Source organism: Malaclemys terrapin, chromosome 2 (genome assembly GCF_027887155.1).
Source record: "Malaclemys terrapin pileata isolate rMalTer1 chromosome 2, rMalTer1.hap1, whole genome shotgun sequence".
NCBI classification, from domain to species: domain Eukaryota; kingdom Metazoa; phylum Chordata; order Testudines; family Emydidae; genus Malaclemys; species Malaclemys terrapin.
Window position 1 is genome coordinate 229,310,046 of NC_071506.1, and position 14,564 is coordinate 229,324,609.

At 46.0% G+C, this 14,564-nt stretch overlaps 1 pseudogene; it reads right to left on the minus strand.

Annotated features, from left to right (window-relative positions):
* The window catches only part of LOC128831327 (ATP-dependent translocase ABCB1-like), a 95,009-nt pseudogene extending 83,687 nt beyond the window's left edge, over positions 1-11,322 (minus strand).
* Between the last annotated feature and the right edge of the window lie 3,242 nt (positions 11,323-14,564).

Below are 14,564 nucleotides of genomic sequence, written 5' to 3' on the forward strand. Positions count from 1 at the left end.
TGGGAGACAAAAAATTTTTAAGCCATTAGTTGTCCTGTTACAGCCCACCCTGGCTTCTGTTATGGATGTTGTTTGCCTGGTTTAGGAGGTTACAACAATGATATTGCATTTAGGGATTAATACTTGCTATTGCCTTCCAAAGGGCCTTTTATTTTGCTTCAGACCACCACATGAGGAACAGGGTCTGCCCCTTGGGGGTCTGTAATGGGGTTTGGGACTAACCACTGTGGCACCTCCTACTGGTTGTTCCGGGAATTAGCTCAGTCCAGTGGAGTGCCCCCTCGTAGTGGTGTCCCGCCCATCATCTCGCCCTCGGTTGGCGTGTCTGAGCCCACGTCGCTCACCAACTCGCGGCGTCCTCTTGGGGACCACTGCCCTCCGGCAGTGCCCTTCTGTCTTTCCTCAACCCCTTCCGGGGGCGGGGGTCAATCAGTAGTCTCCTCATCCAGCCACCATAGTCAACCACACACCCCAAAGTCTAATCCCTCCCGTCAGGGATCTGGTGTGGTCTGTACTGGCCGCTCCCTACGGCCAATGGCTAGATGTACTGCAAGGGGGTAGTGGGGGGACCCAGGCCAGCCCTCTACTCTGGGTCCCAACCCAGGGACCCTCTGGCGGCAGCCTCGCCGTCCTCCTACTCTCCCCTTGTCTGTCCACTTCCTTGGGCCGCTTCCCCTACGGCCCCTTGCACCCGCTAGGCCCTTCTGCTCAGGGCCTGTAGCCTGGCAGGCCTCAGGCTAGAGCTCCCCTCTGCTCCCTGAGCCTGGCCAGCACTGCGCTGTCCATGGTACTAGTCTCCCAGTTTAAAGATAGACTTTCCCCTCTCAAATGCTTGGAACAGACTGACTGTTCTCTCCCCGTGCAGTCTTTTATAGGGCTGAGCCTGGCCCTGATTGGCTGTCTCCAACCTGGGCCCTGATTGGCTCCCAATAAGTCCTTCTCTCATTGGCTGTGTGTCTGCGCTGGTCCACTGACCTGCTGCAGCCCATAATCTCAGGGAGTGGGGCAGCTGTCCCACTACAGAGTCCACGGGAGGTCCAGGGCCACCCACCAGGTATTTTGCTGTGGCCTTGCTGTATTTATTTGGACTATAAATTGCTTTTATGGCTCCTTCCCTCCAGCCTTATGCCACACTGTGGCTTGGGCCCCATCACTTGCTTGAACCAGCAAGAGGCTTTGGAGGTACTTTCCCTCCTCATAATTATAATTATCCAGATAATCCCATGAGCAGATGGAAACCCGGATAGTCCAGGCAGATGGCAGGTCCACAACCGAGGCCCACGACGCCATGACCGGAAACGTAGGGAGAAGCATATGTTTTGAGCTGATTGGCATGCGTCCATTTTAGTTTACCTAGTAGCTGAAGTTTGTACACTACTGGGGAGATGCGATTTACAATGGAGTACGGACCCACCCTTTTAGTGTTCAGAGTGTAGGCTGCCTTTTTCAGCTTTTGCAACATTACTTTGTTTTTAATTTGCCATTTTTAGATACTTTTAATGATCATTTTTTTTACATGTGGATTTTTTTTAATTTAAAGCAGCCTTTACGGCTTTGCGGGTTTTACATAGCTTTGCCCAATTAAATAAAGCTGAGATTTTTTTGGTTGTGGCAAACAGTAAATGTGATTATTGGTAAACACAGTATTTACATTACATTTACATTTGTTTACTAGCGGGTTACTAACACTAACACTTTTTTTTAGGAATTAACACATACACATTGCCCATTATACAGTAATTTGGTTTTATTCTTTAATTTAGTTTATATACAGGATTTTAGTAAAATGTTTTTACTACAGGGCTTTGGAGCAACAGGCAAGGACAAGCACACCCACTTTGGAGGAGTTTACTTGGTACAACCTCTGGTGTTCAATAGCTTCCCTCCCTCCCCAGCCCACTGGCTCAAGGTCTGGGGTAGCCAGAAGGATTTTATGTGCCATATAAGGAGTGGGCTAACTTTTAATATTTTTCTTTTAGAACTTGTTGGTTATGCATTTTTAATAACATTTTTTTTTAAATTAAAAGGTTTGGCCTTACTATGCTAGAAACACACTGCATTTATTTGTATTGATAATTATTAGACAGTGATTTTTCTTTTTTTGCTTTAGCAAGTGTATTAAAACCTTAGTATTTTTTGATATTACCCAAAACATATTGTGTTTTAAGGTGGACAAAGCAAGTATTTGCATTTTAGTACATTTTATAGCAATAGCAGTATGATTTTTTTATTTTTATTTGTTTTTGTATTAGGCTGTTTTGTAGCTGGGACAGAGAGCTTAATTCATTTTTAATTACCTTTAGGTATACATTATTTATAATTTTTGCTTTAAAACCAATTTCCCCTAATATGGTGTTTACTACCTGAGGATGTTTTTTTGCAGTATTTTTTTTTTTAATACACAATAGTGCTAGCAACAAGACAAACACCACAAGACAAAACATAGAACACAAAACACAATTTTTATTGTGACCGTAGATTTATGGTATCTTGGGTTGCTTTTTTTGCTGGTATTAGCTTTTTTTGATTTTTTTGAAAGACAAAAAGAACATGTTTTTACCCCTTTGAGGGTGGCAGATTATTGCTTAAAATATATATTTTTTTATAAATACCCTTGCTGATTGCAGGCAAAACAGAGGAATTACCCCCATACTTTTTGGGGTTTGTTCTATAGGCAGGCCAGGTTTTAATGGTTTTTACCTTTATTAGTTATGTAATTTGCATTAACCCAGACACTTTTTGGCTTGCTTTTGGATTCAAAGCCATTAGCATCTTAGAGACTTTGTTTTAAAAGGGATACCATTGACTTTTACCAGAGTTTTGATTACTTTTAACTTTTGCTTTTAAAACCTACAAAAATTTGAAAAAGAGAACACAACCTATTGTGGCTTTCTTTGGAGCCCGAATAGGATTTTAATTAAGTAGCATGGTATGTTTGCAATTTTTTTTACCCCTTCTACAATATACACTGCACATGTTCTGGGGAAAATGCACATTTTTTACACTGTTTTGTTTTTATATACCTGTATATGGATTACATTTTTATATATATTTGGGGCAGTTAATTTTTAATAGAAACTCCCTTATATTTTTTTAGCAAATCTGACTAATTTGTTTATAGTTAAATGATTTTAGTTGGATAGTTTTTTTGCCTGGATTATTTACAGTTTTTTTTTTTTTTTTTTTTTTTTTTTGAAAAAGGGCCCATTTTTCTTCTGAATGGCTGCAAAGAAACCAAGAATTTTTTTATAACACTTTTTTAAAAATATTTTTACAAAGTTTCACTGCTTATTTTTTTGTAGCCTTTGCAGAGTTCACTTATTACTTTTTTTTATAATTACTTGCTTATTTTTTAAAATGATACCTTACTTAACTTAGATTTTACCATTTTAAGTACTATTTTAAGGATTTGAATTTTACATGTCTGCACTTACTCCTTTCCTTACTCCTGCCACTATGCCCTCTTGGCTTCCAACCTGTTTTTAATTTTTTGTTGTTGTTGTTGCCTGCCTGCTTGTTTGGGGCGAATTTGGTGGTGGTGTTGTTGTTGAACCGTCCTTTTTCATGGGCTTGGGGTGCCTCCTGGTTAGTAATTTGCCCTTTTAGTTGCTTAATTTTTACTAGCTGTCGGGTACACACTTCTGCTCTTTTCCCCAACTTTTTATTTATTTTGACAACATTTGGTACCACATATCCACTGCAGTTTATATCAATCCCATAGCTGCCCCTAAGTTTTTACCCTTCTGTCTCTCATACTTGGCATACAGGTTTAACTAATTTTGCCAAGTATGCACGCTTTTTTGAAGCTTTGCCACGGAACCCCAGGGATTGTATCCCACCTTGGTGAGGTTCTTGCCCCTCCTTTGAAAGAGGCAACAGAGTCACGTCCCTTCTTGTCACCCCTTCCATGGCACGGGCATCAAGTCCACCAGCCTCCGGTGACACCAGCGGGCCAGGCAGCGGGACTCCCGTGTCCGAGCTCCCTAACGCCCGTCTGTCCAGCCTTGAATCCATTGTTGATACCATCACCCAAGACTGCGGGACTTTCGAGTCCACAGTTGTACCCTTCTGTTTCCTGAACATGTTGTCACAATTTGTTAGTACAACTTTTAAGGTTTTTTTAGTTACTTGAGATTTTACGCTGCCCATGCTGGAACCGGGGCTTACAATGTTAATCCAGCCTGCACTGAGGGAGAAACGCTAAGCCTTCCCCTGTATTACTCAGCCTACCACCACCAAGGGTCCATACACCAAATATAAAGCCCTTCCCGGGCAGAGTGAGAAACCCTAAATTCTTCTTTTATGCTTATTTATGCTACGGCTGAGGGTGTATGCACCAAGGATTTTTTTTTTTGCTTGGAGCGGGGATTTTTACGGTTTTTTTTTTCCCCCCCACACTATTACGACTGGGGGTATACCCACCTGCAACTATGTCCCCTGCCACCCAGAGTGGACCAGGGTGAAGAGAGGAATGCTAAACCATTTTTTGTTTTTTAGCCCTGCAACAACTGAGGGTGGGCATACCTTTAATTATAAAATCCTTAACATGAAATACCAACAGTGCCAGGCAGAGCAAACATGAAATACCAAGGGCAGAACAGTTGGTGCGCTCAATATTTCATTGTATGAAAACAGACCTCCAATCCACTTTCTAAAACATAAGAGTCTAATATTGTCATCAGAGAAGGGATGCCTGTTGAAAACTTATACAGTCTCTTTATCATACCAGCAAACCAACAAAAGGTTACGCCTTGTATAGCGTATGAAAGGTTATTTACTATAAGATTACACATGTTTTTAATGCTCTGTAGTTTGTTTGCTTAGCTCTTCCTCTTTTCTGTCAAACTATATGCTATCCACACAGGAGGAGGAGGAGAATCATCAATCAGTTTTAGAAATACTTATATAAAAATTCCTGAAGTAGATCATCGAGCATGAGATTATGGCTGAGTTATGTCAGGTTGGTTGTGAATGATGTAAACACTTTCTATGACTACCTTAATGTAAATTTGTTTGTCTAGTAGCGTTGCCTCCCTCCCTGGTTATGGTAATGAGAAACGAGGAGTGCATTAGGTACAATAATTGAGACTGAAATATTTCTAGATAAACAAACACTAAAAAGAACTTTGGGAGCTGGATTCTTTTCCCATTTTTTTTCTAATCACTTTAACTTAATTGGAACTGGAAAGGGACTTTTAGCTGCATCCACCATATTATTTGTTATTTAATATAATACTGAAGACTTGCTAAACTACCCCCTTGTTTCAAAAAGCTTACTGATAAATCCTGACTATTAGCTAATGGACTGCTAGACCTAAGTGACTAACATGGAAAACATAATGAGAAATGGAACTACAATAATAAAAAGGACAAAAAATGATGTTACTGTGACATCAAATAGTGAGCAAAAATGAAGTAACATCAGATAGGCCCAGCTCCAGCGAGGAAATGAAAATGAAATATTCCAGCAAAGAGTAAGCGTGCTGTCATCTTCAAATATTCATGCCCTTACCATCAGCTTTTAAAGTTCTGGGAATAAGGGTCTCTATTCATGTGCACAGTCATTACTTGTGCCTAATGAGACACACTACGGTAGGCATCGTACCATTGGCATTCACCACACAGACTGTTAGAGCAATTCATTTCTGAGAGCAATTGGTTTTATAGTGTCAAGTATCAGATGGGTAGCCATGTTAGTCTGGATCTGTAAAAAGTGACAAAGGTGCCACAGGACTCTTTGTCACTGGTTTCATAGTGTTTTGCAAACACTATGCTGCATCGCAGTCAGAGCCAGGAAACAATAGAGACAAGACTACTGACAACATGACACTACAGACAGAACACTATAGACAATGTTTTACATGGCACTTTATCTAGACACTCTGGTGTGGCAGGCCAAAAGATAAATCATTTCAGCCCGGTAAAGATAATTCTCCTGAAGGGTCAGATTCAACTGTTCTGCCTTCCACTGTGTGTGTGGGGTGGGGAAGTATGGGGGCAGGGGATACCACCACATGGTGCAGTTTTGTAGCAAATACACATAAAATACCATGGAGCAGAGGTCTCTATATGCTTTACTGGGTTAGACCTGTGTAAACTGGACTAATACAAGAGTGAATCAAGCTCTCTAACTGATAGGAATTTTCTTGCATTTACATCTCTGAGAGTTTTGCCTGCAAGGACATCTGACTCTAGAAAGGCAAAAAAAAAAAAGAAGGAGAAACTTCATTGGGTGAGACCTGTAGACACAATACATTACATAAAGCCAATGAGATATGCTAGCGAGGTGTGTACAGACCTCACTGATAATCTGCCTCCAATAATTGCCATTGTTCTTCAACTCCAGCCTGTAGTTGCTTTGAAAGGCTTTTGGCTACAGCCAGTTAGAAATGCGGGACAGCAACATTGCTTTGCTTTCACTCATATGCAGAACTACTGAGCCATTGTCACAATCTAACGTACATACAATGTAGCTCTACATCTGATCACTCATAGTCTTTAATGGGGATAGTATGAGACTGCCTACAATGGCATGTAGCCGATTTGCGACTGCTAGCAGCAAATATCTCCAACGGCTAGTGATGGGACACTAGATGGAGAGAGCTCTGAGTCACTACAGAGAATTCTTTCCCAGGTGTCTGGCTGCTGGGTCTTGCCCACAAGCTCAGGGTCTAACTGATGGCCATATTTGGGGTCAGGAAGGAATTTCCCCCTGAATCAGATTGGCAAAGACCCTACGTTTTTTTGCCTTCCTCTGCAGCCTGGGGCACGGGCCACTTGCAGGGTTAAACTAGTGTAAATGGTGAATTCTTTGTAACGCAAAGTTTTTAAATTATGATTTCAGTAACTGATCAGAGGTTCGGGGTCTATTACAGGAATGGGTGGGTGAGGTTCTGTGGCCTGTAGTGTGCAGGAGGTCATACTAGATGGTCATGATGTGTCCTTCTAGCCTTAAAGTCTATGAGTCTAATTCATTTATCCTCACAATGCACCTGTGAGGTGGGGAAGTGCTGTCATCCATATTTTACAGAGGGGGAACAGCAGCACAGGGAGACCAAGTGACTTGCCCAAGGTGAGACAGGAAGTTTCTGATGGAGCAGAGAATGGAATCCCTGTCTGTAGAGGTCCAGGCTAATGCCCTAACTGCTTGACCATACTTCCTACCAGGGAACAGAGGATACTTCCTGTACCATGTCTCACTGAATACATAATTATTAATAAACATATCAGTTTAGAGAATCTGTGATATCTGTGATGTCATTGCTGACTCACACGATGTGGTGTTCCATCCTTCTTTCATATGATTTGTCCCTATGAAACTTGCCTCTGATTTTCACCTAAATCACTCCATCAACCTACCTAATCTTTTCCCCAAGCCCCATTCAATACCTGGGCAGCCAGGCTGCAATGGTTAGAAACTAAGCTTAGTAGGCCTTGCCATCTCATAAATCACACAGAGACATTGTTGCTCATGGGGATGATGTTAGAAGGCCACCCAGACACTGTCCAAGGTAGCAGTGAAGATGTCCTGATGCTGAGTATTCTCTGGTTGTCCCAACCTTGCACCTTCTCTGCAACCAGAGTTATAGCTGGGCTCCTGCTCACCCAGGTGCTCACTAAACTACATGGGGAGATTTTCAAAAAAATAGGAAATGTAGGAGCTCAAGTTCCACTGGGACTTGGTAAAATTTTCAAAAACATCTAAGCAATGCAGGAGCCTAAGTCCAATTCAAAGTCCCACACAGTTACTCCTGGTTAATAAAAACTGTGGAGGAGATATTCAAAAGCACCTGGGTTTCCAAATCCTTTAGCTGCTTTTGAAAATCTATCTCATGGTATTTACTGAGTAGGAGTGTTAACTGAAGAAATATTATATTAGGCCAAAAGTCCTAAGTCATAGCATCAGCAATCCAATTTCCTTCATTTAAAGTTCACTCTGAAAACATACCTTCTTTTGGGACCCAATTCAACTCCCATCAAAACCAATGAAAAGATGCCTAGACTTAAAGGGAATTAAATCGGGGGCCTTAATTAACAGTTAACTAAATTCATAGGATTCAATGTTTGTTAATAGAACAATATATATTATTTTAAAATCTAAACCATTATTTCTCTAAGATAAAGCATGCTTCACATAATACTAAATACCATTTCTCATACTTTGCCCATTTGATTTGGGTTGATTCTAGACAACTTGAGATGAATGAGATTCTGATGACTTCACTACCATCCCTTTTTCAAACACAGGCATTTTATTTTAATTTTAGGGAATATCTCTTTCCTTCCCAGTCAGCACAGTTGGAGCACCCGGGCCTTTTAAGGGGGAACTGAAAAGGTTTTGTAAATGAACAATGATAGAATGATCCCTCAATACGAGTCAATTATAACAAATACTGAATATTGTCTTTAAAAGCCACCTTTGAATTCAAACACCAAGATCTTCATGTAACTAAATGGAGTACCTGTGTGATCTTATTGTTGTAATCTTCATCTTTCCTTGCCCCTTCACCATCTACTGTTTGTTATCCTATACATGGTGTCTGTTCTTATATTATATTTTATGCTCCTCAGGGAAGGGACAATGTCTTTCTCTCTGTGTTGTACAGTGCATAGTATATTTGGCACTAACATAATAAATGACATCGCAGGAAAGACTGGTGTATTGTCAGTGGGTGTGACAGAATTCTGTTGCGAGGTTTAACAACATGTCTTCAAATTTCAGTGGCACAAAGGAATAGTTAAATAAATATTAAACAAAAATGGGGAGAATGTGGTTGCAAATTACATGCAAATGAGTTCAAAGAAAATTATTTATGGACAAGTAAGAATGGACATTATAAATTAGAGACATTTAAGTAGGTTATGGATTAGCCAGGCTTACCAATCTAAATAGCAACATGTTCCTCACATTCAATTAGTTATTTCAAATACTTCCCAGGTGTGAGAGTGTGAAGTTTAATATTTTATAGTATATCCAAAATATTTATTAAAATTTACTTGGGCAGGGCACAAAATTAAGACAAACTAGGACTTTTTATACTCATCCAAATAAAGGATAACCTGCTTTCCTGTAAAATCCATGATATTTCTTTCAAGCATAGAGGTTTTGCTAACAGTGATGTTTTTTCTTGCAAAATACTAAGGTGATTTTTCATACTTTGCCCATTTGATTTGGGTTGATTCTGGACAACTTGAGATGAATGAGATTCTGATGACTTCACTACCATCCCTTTTTCAAACATGCATTTTATTTTAATTTTAGGCAATGTCTCTTTCCTTCCCAGTCAGCACAGTTGGAGCACACGGGGCCTTTTAAGGGTGAACTGAAAAGGTTTTGTAAATGAAAAATGAATGAATGATCCCCCAATACGTGAGTCAATTTTAACGAATACTGAGTGTTGTCTTTAAAAGCCACCTTTGAATTCAAACACCAAGATGTGCATATAACTAAATGGAGTACCCGTGTGATCTTCCTGTTGTAATCCTCATCTTTCCTTGCCCCTTCACCTTCTACTGTTTGTTATCTTATACATAGTGTCTTTTCTTATATTATATTTTATGCTTATCAGAGAAGGGATGCCTGTTGGAAAAAGACAGTTACCTTTTCCGTAACTGGTATTCTTCGAGATGTGTTGCTCATGTCTATTCCACAGCAGGTAGGCATGCTCGCCATGTGCACCTGTGCCGGAAGTTTTTCCCCTAGCAGTACCCATAGTGGGGGAGTGCCCCCCCAACCTCTGGAGTGGCACTTGCCTGGAGCGGTATAAGGGGAGCTGCGTGCTCCCCCCACCCTCAGTTCCTTCTTGCCAGACAACTCTGGCAGTGGGGAAGGAGGGCGGGATGTGGAATAGACATGAGCAACACATCTCGAAGAACACCAATTACGGAAATGGTAAATGTCTTTTCTTCTTCGAGTGATTGCTCATGTGTATTCCACAGTAGGTGATTCCAAGCTGTATCTGCTGGAGGTGAGTAGGAGTTCACAAGTTCTCGGGATGGAGTACCGCCCTGCTGAACCCAGGGTCATCCCTGGTTTGGGAAACTATTGCCTAGTGCGAGGTGAATGTGTGAACCGCAGACCACATGGCGGCCCTACAGATGTCCTGAATGGGGAGGTGGGCCACAAAGGCAGCCAACGAGGCCTGCATCCACATCAAGTGTGCCTTAACAATAGGCGGCGGGGAAACACCTGCCAACTCGTAACAGGAGTTAAGTGATCCAGTTGGACAGCCACTGAGTGGAAATTGGCTGGCCTTTCGCACACTCAGCTGAGGCGACAAACAACTGTGAGGACTTTCTAAACGGCTTGGTTCACTCTAGGTAGAAAGCCAGAGCCTGCCTCACATCGAGCGTGTGGAGGTGGTGTTCCTCATTAGTCATGTGAGGTTTGGGGCAAAGGACGGGTAGAAAAACGTCCTGACCCATGTGGTAGGCAGAGACCGCCTTCGGGAGGAATGCAGGGTGTGGGTGGAGCTAGACCTTATCCTTATGAAACACAGTATACAGTGGCTCGGAGGTCAGGGTCCTGAGACCCGTCTGGCCGACATGATAGCAACCAAGAAGGCCACCTTCCATAAGAGGTGAGACCAGGAGAACATGGACAGCGGCTCAAACAGGGGCCCCGTAAGCCGAGCCAGCACCAGATTCAGGTCCCACTGTGGGACCAGGGGCTTAGAATATGGGTAAAGGCAGTCCAACTCCTTAAGGAACCGGCCAGTCATAGCATGGGAGAACACCGTGTGTTCTTGCACTGGGGGATGGAAAGCCGATATGGCTGCCAAATGCACCCTGACTGACGAGGGTGCCAGGCTCTGGGCCCTCAGGTGGAGGAGGTAATCAAGGATAAGTTGGATCAGGGCGGCCGGATACACCTTGGTCCATTGCTTACCTAGCAAAACGAGATCACTTTGCGATGTAGGAACGGTGAGTGGAGGGTCCCACTCTCAAGGAGGACGCACTGAACCGGAGCTGAACATGTCCTCTCCTCGCCACCTAGCCACTGAGCAGCCATACCGTGAGGTGAGGAGCTGCCAGGTTGGGGTGGAGGAGACGGCCCTGGTCCTGCGAGAGCAGATCCAGGCAGAGCAGCAACAGCCACGGCAGAGCCACCGCCAGGTTTAAGCGGGTCCCATACCAATGCTGCCTGGGCCACACCGGGGCAATGAAGAGGACCTTGGCCTTGTCTGTCTTTATTTTCTCTAGGACCCTGCTGATCAGCAGGAACGGAGGGAAGCCATAAAGGAGGTGGCCTGACATGGGCAGGATAAAGCCATCAGAGATAGCACCCTTCACCAGGCCCCCCCGGATCAGAACCAGGGGCATTGTTCGTTCTGTTGGGTTGTGAATAGGTCCACCTGGGGAGTTCCCCACCTCTGGAAAAGCTGGAGGGCCACTTCCGGGTGTAGGAACCACTCGTGCTGAGAGGAAAAGTCCCTGCTCAAGTGATCCGCCCTCACATTCCGGGCACCCGGTAGGTGAAAGGCTTTTAGGTGGATGTTGTGGACTATACAGAAGTCCCACAGGCTAAGGGCTTCATGGAAGAGGGCGGAGGATCAGGCCCCACCTTGCGTGTTGATATAGAACATCGAGGCCGTGTTGTCCATGAGAACCTTGACTCCCTTGCCCTTCAGGTGTGAGCGGAAAACTGTACATGCCAGCCGCACCGCCCTGAGTTCCTTGACGTTTATATGAAGGGTCAGATCTTGCGGAGACCACAGGCCTTGGATCTGAAAATTCCCCACATGGGCTCCCCAGCCCAGGTCCGATGCATCGGACACCAGCTCCACGGATGGGGCTCTGTCCCTGAATGGGACCCCTTGGAGCATGTTGCGTGGTGTGGACCACCACCGTAGGGAGGTGGCCACCGAGTTTGGCACAGTGAGGACCTTGTCCAACCTGTCTGTGGCTTGGGAGAACTGTGAGGCCAGCCAGAGTTGTAGGGGCCTCATCCTGAGCCTGGCGTGACAGACCACATACGTGCACGCCAACATGTGACCTAGCAGCTGCAGGCAGGACCTGGCTGTCATCACTGGGAACCTTACGATCGAGTCGATGAGCGCTTTCAGGGTCTCGAACCTGTCTGGGGGGAGAGAGGCCCTGGCCAATAAACTCTATGCGTTAGACCAGGACTCATATTTCAGGAGGGCAGTCTGGGCGGAAGCCTGCTGTGGCTTAAACTTGGGTTTTGCCAGAGCAGGGACATAGAGGCCCAAGGTCTGGAGGGTCATGCGGGAGTCTTTCATGCCGTGCAGCCTTGTGTCAGTTTCCTCTGCAAACAGCACCTTCCCATCAAAAGGGAGATCCTGCATCGACGATTGCGCTTCGCTGGATAGCCCAGAGCAGAAGCCAGGATGCCCATTTCATGGATAGCGCCGAGGCCATTGACCATGCGGCCGTGTCCACTGCATCCAAAGAGGTCTGCAGAGATGCCCTTGCAGTGACTGCCCCTTCCTCCACAAGTGCCTTAAACTCCTTTCTATCACGCTCCCAGAGGGAGTCCTCGAACTTGGGGAGGGATCCCCAGAGGTTAAACTTGTAGCAACCCAAGAGAGCCTGATGGTTTGCTACTCTCAGCTAGAAGCTTGACGACAAATAAATTTTTCTCCCCAAAGCATTCAGCTTCTGAGAGTCTTTGTTCTTTGGAGTCGGGGCTGGCTGGCCCGTCGCTCCCTGTGGTTGACTGACTCAACCACGAAGGAGTTGGGCTCCGGGTGGGTATACAGCTACTCGTGCACCTTAGTGGGTACGAAGTACTTGCATGCTGCCTTTTTAGAGATGGGAACCAACGAGGCTGGTGCTTACCACAGGGCATTTGAAATTTTCGCCACCCCTTCATGGAGCAGCAAGGTCACCTTGCCCGGTGCCGAGGGGGACAGCACATTGAACAGGGAGCCTGAGGGCTCTTCCATTTCCTCAGCCTGGAGATGGAGGCTCGCTGCCACCCTTTTTAGTAAGTCCTGATGGGCCCGGTAGTCCTCCTGCAGGACAGAGGGGGGCGAGCTGCAATCAGCTCCTCAGGACAGGGTAAGGAGGTCGGTGCGGTGCTTTGGGTGTCGGCAGGCACCAGAGGGTCCACCACCTTGTCGGACTTTGGGAATGGCACCAAGGAAGCGGGGCCCATCGACCCTTTTCTTGGCGGCCTTGGGATGGAGGCCGATGGTGCTTCCGATGCCCCGGCCACCGAGCAAGCCCCCACCGGGGGCTGCACTGGAGTCCACGGTACCCACTGGTACCACTGGGCCGGCCACGACGCACGGTGCCATTGCACTTGCTGAGGCACCAGCGGGGCCTGCCAATCAGGCTGGCTAGCCTTGCCTGTAGACGGGCGACTGTGAGCTGAGGACGGGCTGGCATACGACACGCTGCTGCCTCCAGACCAGGAGTAGCAGGGGTGACCTCAAAGTAGGAGAATGGGACTGACGGTAGTGGGTGCTCCGCGACTGATCTCGACAGGTGGACCCACGACGGCAAGGAGCCAGTGATCAATGTCCGGCACTACAGTGCCTTGGCGGAGACTTTGAGCAGGATTCCAAGTGGGAAAGGCATCAATGGTCATGCCACGACGACTGTGGTACCGCCTTTGAGACGAGGACTGTTGGTGACGTCCGCCGTGGTCCTGTCTGTGCTTGCTCTATGAAGATGAGTTGTGCTGGGAGTCTCGATCAGATGGCACCCATACAGACAGTCTGGCCAGCGTTGAGGGTGATCCACAAGGACTGAGCCCTGAACGGTCCTTGGGCAGCAAGCAGTGTCAGGAACATTCCCTCAACCGAGACTGGTACCGGGTCGGTGGTGACTGCGGCGATCCCAGCGGCGGCTTGCCTCTGGAGTGTGGGGCCGACATCGGTGGCACTCCCGGCACCGGCATGGACATGACGTCCTTAGCCGCCTGGAGGGCTTCGGGCATAGATGGCATCCAGACATCCAGAGAGGCCTGCTCCGAAGGGGCCGGGCTACTCACTCCGCGTGAGTTGGAGGCCTAGGGCCCAATGGGGACCGAGGACTACCCGACATGTGTCTAGTCTCTGTTCCAGACTTCCCAGACTTCCCTCAGTGCTGTTGCACAGAGGGAGTCTTTCTGGTCCTCTTGGCATGCCCTGTGGAAGGGGAGCAGTGCTCACTAGTTGAAGGTACTGGAGGGTCTCCGTGCACCGACGCCGCGGTGCCAGGTACCAGATCGGAGTGGCGTGCAGGGTCGGGTCCAGCGCCGACTCCATCAGGATGACCCAGAGTCTAATGTCCCTTTCTTTTTTAATCCGGGGCTTGAACAACTTGTAAATCTTACACCTTTCCCTGATATGGATTTCTCCCAAACAGCGCAGACAGTCTGTGTGCAGGTCACTCCTTGGCATAGAACGTCTAGAGGAGCCGCACAACTTAAATCCCGGAGCACGGGGCATGCCCCGGCCCGGGCTCACTAACTTACTAAACTTCGCTGAAAGCTAAACTGACTACAGGTACTACTGAACTAACAGTTCTGGGGACAATCTGTAGCAAGGCTGGAGATGAGCAGTTCCGACTCACCTTCACTGGCGGCAAGAAGGAACTGAGGGTGGGGGGAGCGT